The following is a 9,184-nucleotide window of genomic DNA, read 5'->3' on the forward strand; positions in this document are numbered from 1 at the left end:
AAAAGTGATATTACTGGGTTTTGAGGAAGGTTATTTCCCAAATTTCTGAGAAATTGCCACACTGACATCCAAAGGGGCTGTACCAGCTTGCACTCCCACCAGCAATGCAGAAGTGTTCCCTTTACCCTACAACCTCTCCAGCATAAGTTGTCATCAGTGTTTTTGATCTTGGCCATTCTTACAGGTGTAAGATGGAATTTCAGAGTTGTTTTGATTTACATTTTTTCTGATGACTAAGGATGTTGAACATTTCCTTAAGTGGCTTTCAGCCATTTTAGATTCCTCTGTTGAGAGTTCTCTGTTTAGGTCTGTACTTCATTTTTATTTTATTTTGGATTATGTGTTTTTTTGGTGTCCAGTTTCTTGAGTTCTTTGTATATTTTGGAGAACAGACAGAGGTCTGATGTGGGGCTGGTGAAGATCTTTCCCCAGTAGTGTCACTTCTTACAGGAGCCTGTGTCACAGGACCCCTTTTGATTGGTTTGAGGATATCAACTTGGCCTAAGCTGAGCCAATTATTTCAAAAAATGTACTTAAAGTGATTGATTTATTATGTCGTACAAAGTGGGTCAAGTCCAGTCCTTTGTTTGACTGAGCCGGATAAGGATAGTTACCTTTTGATAAAAGATGGGAAGTGAAAGCAAGGAGCAAGCAGCAGCTGCATTTCCAACTGTGCAAGGGTGAGCCCCTTAGAGAGTGGAGCTGGAGCCCGGAGTTATAAATGAAGCAGCAGACCAGCCAGTGACAGCCCAGTCTCTGGGTCTAGTTTGTTCTTGGGCTGCCATTCAGCAAGCATTAGTTCAGAATTTTGTGCCTTGTGTTCTGGGGACCCATTGATGACTGATCTATGAAGGAAGTGAGCTTTCCCATGTGACACTGAAGAAAATCAAAGTAGGTACAAGAGCAGAAAGGGCTGCCTCCTTCAGCCTCGTCTGTGCTCAACCCTTCTCCAGAACTAGCCTTTCAGTCCATCTCCCTTTTCTGAATGTTTGTTGGACACCCAACTTGCCTCCGGGTGCTCAGATCTCAGGATCAGTTCTCACCTGTGCACCCTTTATCTCATGCCATGTCTTCTGTTGCTATCTCGACATTCAACTCTATCGCATACTTATGCACCCTCTGTTTATTCTCAAGACACCCCGATACCTTGTCTTCCTTTGACCTTTAGGCATGATGCATACACTATGGATGGAGATTCAAGGAGAATCTGTTTCCTATAGATACCCATACATACATACTAGGAACAGGTTTAAAAAATTATCCCTGAGAATTTCACATACATATACAATCTATTTTGATCAAGTCCATCATTTACTTCCCATCTCTAACTCCTCCTGGAACACCTCTCCACAACCCCTTCCAACTTCATGTCCTCTTCCTCCTTTTCCTCTTCTTGAACATGGGTAACCTAAGACTGCCAATATGTCTATAGTTAGGGGTGGGTCCTTCTGAATTTCCCTCTCATCTATGAGGGAACACTAACAGCTTGATCATGTATAGATTAGTGCTGGTGGCCATAGCTCCTGCAAGTTCGTGAGTGCCTCTCCCACCTCTGGCTCTTAAAATATCTCTGCCCCCTTTTACAATGCTCCTAAGCCTTGGGTCAGGGGCAGGATATGATGCAGGTGTTTCCTTTAAGTTTGGACACTCTATAATCACTTATTCATTGTACTTTGAGCAGTTATGAGTCTGTGTTAACTGATGTCTACTGCAAACAAACAAACAAACAAACAAACAAACTCTCTGTTGAGGCTGAGAGCTACACCAATCCTAGGGTGTCAAGAGCAGTCACACTCTGGGGTGACGTCTGTCAAGGTCAACCCTCTGGGGTTTGCACATTCCAGGGTGGATTAGAAAAATTAGTTTGGAGGAACGAAGACATGAAACCAATACAGAGGCATAGGATGGAACCAGGAGGGCAAGCCAGTGAATACTGAACGTGCTTGCATTTAGTTTCCATATGCTTATATACCCCAATTCAAAAAGAGGGAGAGAGAAGGCAAAGACTGCTTTAACAGGACAAAAGGTACAAACAGAACAATTACTTGCTTCAATATTTGAAATATCAAGTTTTATTCAATTCAATTATTCAATTCAATATTTGAAATATCCTTTAGTTAAGTATTCAGTTTTTTGGCAGGACAAGTAATGATCACACCTTAGACTAAACATCCTGTAGGCAGCCACTCCCTGGCTCACACCTCTGTCACATCCTTGAAGGAACAGGAATAGGCTTGAATTCTCTGACCTTTGGTCAAGGTGGAAGTGGATCTATCTCTATGAGCCATCTTGAAGTCCAGAACACCCAGTAACTACAACCTAGGTCAGGGTGTCTTGTTTGTAGCCACACCTTAAGTCAGGAATCTTGACAATAACTTTGAAAGAGCAAGAGTAGGTAGGCACAGCTCTCTGATCTTCAGTCAAGGTGACCTTCTGTGGGCCCCTACATTAGGGTATAAGACTAAGTATTTAAAGGTAGTCTGATACCATGTCATTCTAGAAAATAATCATAGTAGGTTCTCTCTTTGAATATAACCTCCATAACCTATATAATCTTTATAACCTCCCCAGCAATGGGTTCTTGGCAAGCTTTGCAGGAGAAATTTTCATTCCCTCCTATGGTGTAGGCCTTGATCCAATTGTGGAACTCTAGAATAACTCTGAGGCCATTCCTGAGACGTCTCAGTGTTAGTGCTTCCCCTCCCCTGGGAACTAGGAACCTGATAATCACCCACGCCTCCACTGGAGCTTTGGGCACTTTCCCAGGAACTCTCCATCCCCTTTGTAGTTTTTCTTCAGTAGACCCAGGCCCTGGAACTGGGGCAAAACGACCTGCAGATGATCTGCAGGTGTTTCTCCTTGTTCAACCAACCCAGCAATTGCCATAGCAATGACCAATCATAGTTAGCTGACCATTAAATGAGCTAGTCACAATAGCTGACAACCCCCCTTTGATTCTGCACTCCTCCTTTGATTCTGTGGTTCTTTTCTTTAAAAATAGCTTGTAACAGCCACTCGGAGTCCTTGGCTTTTCAAATGCTGAGTGACCCTGTCGTGACGGAATCAAAATCCTCTTGCTTTTACATCAATTGTGGTGTGAGAGTGGTCTCTTGGGGCTGCTACTCCTCAGTGATTGGACTTCAGAGTCCAACACAACCAGAAAGTATCTGGTTACCCCAATAACATCCATGACACTATTATTCCAGTAGGCATATCCTGCCAGGTTAGTCATTATTGTACCTCTCAGGGTTCACAGCAGTATATGAGTATTGATGATTTTTTTCCCCCAGAAGCCTCCATAGCATCTGTCTGTACTGGGAAAGCCAGTCAACAGGGAGGAGGCGTGTAGGTTAGTACCATCTCCATACCCTGTGATGAATGTAGGTGGTGTCTTCAGTAATAGGATTGTACACCAAGTTCTGGGAGCCAACCAAGAACAACGGCAAAAGTCTGTGATGTTTTTAGTAAGCCTGAAACCCTCCTGGACAACACCAGGAAGGGGAGGTTCCCACACCTGGCACTGGGCTGCTTTTGTTTTAGGCAGTTATTTTAATTGCCTCCCAGAGGCTCTGCAGCTGGGGGCTTTCAAAGAACTCATCTGACAAAGGCAGTGTGTGAGGACCCTGCTGCTGCCTCACGCTGGAGACCTCTGATGCTTCTTCTCATCGTGGGCTGGACATCTTCCTCCACGTATTTCTGGGGCTTCTTCTGATGGGCTGGCCTGTCTTTGAATTCTTGAGGTGTATGACACAGTTGTTTCCAACTGTCAGCACCTAGAATCAGCAGCTAGACAGCTCCAGTTAGCTCACATCCTTCGCTTTAATCTGTTTATCATCTGTAAAGCAATCTCCAACCCAAGCCTAAATTATTTTTATAACTACTTTGGCCACATTGACAACCATAAATTCTCTTTCCCACTTGGCAGCCTTGAGTTTCCATTGCTGGGTATTGCTGGCACTCTGCAGTTATTCTAAATGCCCGAGTCAGCAGTACAGTGCAGCATGGGCAGGGAGAGTGCAGCAATCCCCACACTGAACAAATACACATTGGTGCTTTGAATTTGGAAGTGGTATAGGTATTTACACCACAGAAGTCGGAAAAGACTTGGCAAGTGGCACATTTTTTTTTCCCATGTAATCCTAGTTTTGGTGGAGAACTAAGTTACGGGCTCCTAAATGCCAGCCTGGTATCATCCCTGCATGGTGTCTCTATGGACTAATACTGGCTAAGAGCAGGGGTGACCCGCCATGGTGGGAAATTCCTAGTCTCCAGACTTTAAAAAGTCTAAAATTAGGCTCCTAACACTGTTCCTAAACTCATCCATTTCTGTGTAAACAGAGAGAGAGAGAGAGAGAGAGAGCGCCTGGCAATTTCTGCACCTTCTCAGCCAATGGCCACAGCAAGGGACTTTGCCCAAGTCATTAACGCGACCTGTGCATTGACTTCGTCATTTGTGAACTTGACCTACAATGCAGGACGGAGGGAATGACTAGTGGATTCATGTTTGGCACAGTGCCAGCTCTCTGAAATATCATGGGCATGTTGAAGGAATTGTTTAGACTAAGCTCTTTACATTTGGCCTGATCTCATCTTTTCCAGCTGACTTTCGAGCTATGCATATCAATATGACCTTATGTTTACCAATTCGGCAATGACCTCCCTGAGACAAGCTCTTATTATGTTGGTCTGCATTATTTTCCTGGCACAGGGTTCCTTTCCAGCTTTCACTATTGCCTTTTTCTATAGTTTTTTCTTTCTTTTTTTTTTTTTAAATTTTTGTTTCTCTCTGTTATAGCTGTCCTGGAACTCACCTTGTAGATCAGGTTAGCATCAAAATCACAAGAGATCCTCCTCCCTTTGCCTCCTGATCACTTAAAGAGATTAAAGGTATGCACCACTACACCTGGCTTGTTTTAGTTTGTTTTTAAGATTAGTTTTTCTTTTATTTTTTTTTTTAGTTTTTCCGAGACAGGGTTTCTCTGTAGCTTTGGAGCCTGTCCTGGCACTAGCTCTTGTAGACCAGGCTGGCCTCGAACTCACAGAGATCCACCTGCCTCTGCCTCCCGAGTGCTGGGATTAAAGGCGTGTGCCACCACTGCCCGGCTTTTTTTGGTTTTTCGAGACAGGGTTTCTCTGTGGTTTTGGAGCCTGTCCTGGAACTAGCTCTTGTAGACCAGGCTGGTCTCGAACTCACAGAGATCCGCCTGCCTCTGCCTCCCGAGTGCTGGAATTAAAGGTGTGCGCCACCACCGCCCGGCTTAAGATTAGTTTTTCAAGATACAGTGTTGCTGTGTATTCTGGATGGCATTTAACTCATCATGACCCTCCTGTCTGTGCTTTCATGAGCCTTACTATGGTGCTATTTTCTTCCTTCCTTCCTTCCTTTCTTCCTTCCTTCCTTCCTTCCTTCCTTCCTTCCTTCCTTCCTTCCTTCCTTCCTTCCATTCCTGCCTTCCTTTTTTGGGGGGAAGTTTTTCAAGACAGGTTTTCTCTGTGTAGCTTTGGAGCCTGTCTTGGAACTTGCTCTTGTAGACCAGCCTAGCCTCCAACTCATGGAGATCCACCCTCCCCTGCCTCCAGAGTGCTGGGATTAAAGGTGTGTGCCACTGTCCAGCACTGTGATGCTATTTTCAATGATGTGCCCCAAAGGAATTCTAGTGTGGTTCTTCTAGGGCAAGGCAGAGGATTATAATATCAAGAATGCAGGAGAGAAGGCAAGGCTTGGGGAAAACCCTGGGGCTGGGGAGGGATGGTGTAGGAAGTACGGAGCAACTAGAAGCCAGGGAGAGGATGAGCAGTTTAGACATTGTTTCCCCCAAATTACAATAAGGAAGACTGATATGAGCTCCTAACCACTTGGACATGGGCCTAGGGTGAGTAACTTTAGCAAACGCTCCAACAAGGGCTCTGTAGGACAGCCTTGAGTGTCCCTGAGCCAAGAAATTGGCTCTGTGGTCTGGCTTTGTAGCAGTAATCTATGTTAGGAAGCCTGGGCATGTTTGGACAGAAACACTATTTCCAAACTTGGTGAGATGCGGAGATGACCCCGTCTAGTAACAATGACCTGATTTTCTCCTAGTAAAGGGTGACTTGAGAATTGACAGATGTGGCTAGGACACAGAGAGGTTGGTGGGGTGGAGTGGGGTGGTGGTGGGAAGCATTGAGACAGTTTAGTTGGCCTAGAGCTCACTACATAGTCTAGGCTGACTATAACAGAATCCTAATTAGCCTTATGAAATGAAAACCTAGAGTCAGATATTAGGGGTGAAAGCTGAAAGATCAGAGAAGCAGAGCAGCCAGCCAGAGAGTTCTTACTTCTCTGAATGCTCAAACCAAAGTGGACGAGAACCTGTCTCTATCAGTCCTCAGACTGAATCCTGAGATCCTGTCTCCAACCGCCTAATATTCTTCTCTCTGACAAGTCATTTCCCGTCTCCATCTCCCTAGTGCTGGGATTAAAGGTGTGAGCCACCACCACTTGGCTCTGTTTCTCTTTTAGACAGATTTGAACCTCAAGTAGCCCAGTTGGCCTTGAACTCACAGAGATCCACCTGCCTCTATCTCCCAAGTACTGGGATTAAAGGTGTGTGCTACTACTGTCTGGTCTTTCTGGCTAACTAGTAGTTTAGCTCCACGCTCTGATCTTCAGGCTAGCTTTATTTGTTTAAGCACAAACAAAATCTCAGCACAACTGACTTTAAAATCACAACAATCCTCAGCCTCCAAAGTGCTGGGATTATGGATGTGAACCACAATGACTGGAATTCTTTCTCTCTCCCTTTTGATAAGGCCAGGATTGCAAACCAAATAAGCAGATAATAATTTAAAGAAGCAATATAAAAGTTACTTGGCTTGCTTGGTTTAAGATGTCGCACTAAGAGAAGCATACTGACAGAAAAACCATCAGTGGGAGTCTGGCTGTCTTCTGCGGCTCACTGCACGTCCCTGCTGTACTGTTTACTGGCCCCGTTCCAGCCCTACATGGGCCTGGCTTTGCTTCAATCTTTAGCTCTTTGCCCCCTACCCTGTTTCGGGATTCTATACCCTTTTTCTGGTGACTTGAGGAGCTTTTCTTGTTATGACTGTAATACAGACATGTCTTCAATGCTAACGAGGTCAAATTGAATTGTCCAGGATAACAGATTTTAGCTTAGAATCGGCGCCCTGTCTGTAGTGAGACCTCCTACAGAATTGGTTCTGTATTGTTGCAAATAAGATCAATCAGCATTTGGTGCTGGGTCATTTCTTGGAACACGTAGCTGCTGCCATTGTCCCCATAGCTCGTCACACAGCAGTGCCCTCTCAACAGGCACTAAGGGTGTGCAGCTCTAACCAGAGCGTCCTTGAACTGGTGAGAGCCGCCTCCTCCTTGGTTGCTTAGGACTCCCTCCTCTCTGGTTAGTCTATCTGGAGGAGCTTTCAGATCCCGGTGTTTTGCAGGGTGGGGTCGTGGGGAAAGACTAACCCGGAACAAAAGGCCTAGCTCTCTTAGGATGGCGTCTACTCCGGTGTTGAGAACACCAGTTAAAAGTCACCTTCCTCCAATTATCCCGTGGCCTCTACCTCGCGACTTTGCATCTTTAGTTAATCCAAGCATTAAAAATCGTTCTGAATCTCAAACCGAAGCATTAATTCCAGAAGAGAGCGTTGATGCATCTTCTTGGACAAGGTGTCACCCTATGCATCATCAGATATGCCTTCCCCCCCTTATGACTTGCATCTTTTCTGGTTTAATAGACCTTGAGACATAAAATACAGGTAGGATGGAGCGCCTTCCTTCCTCTCATCAAGTTGCATTGATGTGAGGCTCCAGACAGAGGCACCGGATTCTGTTTCCATGGAAACTGCTTCACTGCCTAGGGGGAAAACAGGACAGCAATTGAAGTCTGTGTTAATGGCAGCCCTAAAAATAATCAGTAATGTGTTGAAACGAAAGACGGAGGAAATAATAGATAAAATTAAATCCCTGCAATGTGGGGCTGAACAATGAGATGCTGGGCAGATCTCATCGCCACTCTCGTGTGCTCCAAGGTGAACAGAGACAGTGGTGATGGGTGTGCTTGAAGGAGAATCGATCATTCTTTTATTGGATCACTTATTCAGGAAACTGCTAAGTAGATCCGAGCCTTGAGTCAGCAGTGGCTTGATCCTGGGCTTTTTTAGTTTTATGGGGTCAATAGACGAGGAAAGTTACCATAATTATTACAGATGTCTTGCTCTCTATCCAGTAGCCATTCTAAATGTTTCCACTGGGTCTGACCATGCCCAGCTCCAGGGACAACTCAAAACAATTTATAGCATTTTATTAGTTTAGTTAAGGCCGTTGAGCTAAGGTGGAAGGCTCCCAGGTACACTTATCTATGAGACTGACTTCTGCTTGAAGCTCCGAGATCTTGTTTGGTGCTTGGAGAATGTTTTCATAATCTTCATTTTTCCTGAACATCAGAAGGATGCATTTAATATCTGTTACTCCTGGCAGCTACTTTGTGATTAAGGGGAAAGGAAGTCTGAGAAGGAAAACAGCTCTCAGGCAAGGAAAATGCCACGAGAATTACAGAGATGGGCTGGAAAGATGGCTCAGGAATTGTGAGCACTGGCTGCTCTTCCCCAGGACTTGGGCTCAACTCCCAGCACCCACATGGTGCCTTACAACTGTCTGTAGCTCCAGTTCTAGGGCGTTTGACACCCTCTTCTAGAATCTGTCGGCACCAGGCATGATCATGGTACACATACACACAATACTGACAAAATACTTATACACATAAAATAAAAAAATCTAAATAAACAAACAAACTAACAGAGAAACATGAGATGAGCTGAGCTACTTGGAAGCTTCTGGGTAACCTTTTGCTACCACGAGCAAAATTATTTCTGTAGCAACTTGGGTAGAGATTTCCTGTTTTCTGTTGCTTGAAACTAAACAAACAAACAAATCATTCCACTGGCAAGTAACTTCCTGCCATCGAATAACTTCCTCCATATGAACAGAGAATTCAGGTTCATCTTTGATGTTGGCTCAGCTCCTGATTGCCCAATTCTCCAGAATTGCTCATCCTGGCAAAATGGGCCAGGTGTTTTGTGGAAAGATGGATAAATGGACATACAGCTAGCCAGCCTCTCTCTCTCTCTCTCTCTCTCTCTCTCTCTCTCTCTCTCTCTCACACACACACACACACACACACAC

Source organism: Microtus ochrogaster, chromosome 1 (genome assembly GCF_000317375.1).
Source record: "Microtus ochrogaster isolate Prairie Vole_2 chromosome 1, MicOch1.0, whole genome shotgun sequence".
NCBI classification, from domain to species: domain Eukaryota; kingdom Metazoa; phylum Chordata; class Mammalia; order Rodentia; family Cricetidae; genus Microtus; species Microtus ochrogaster.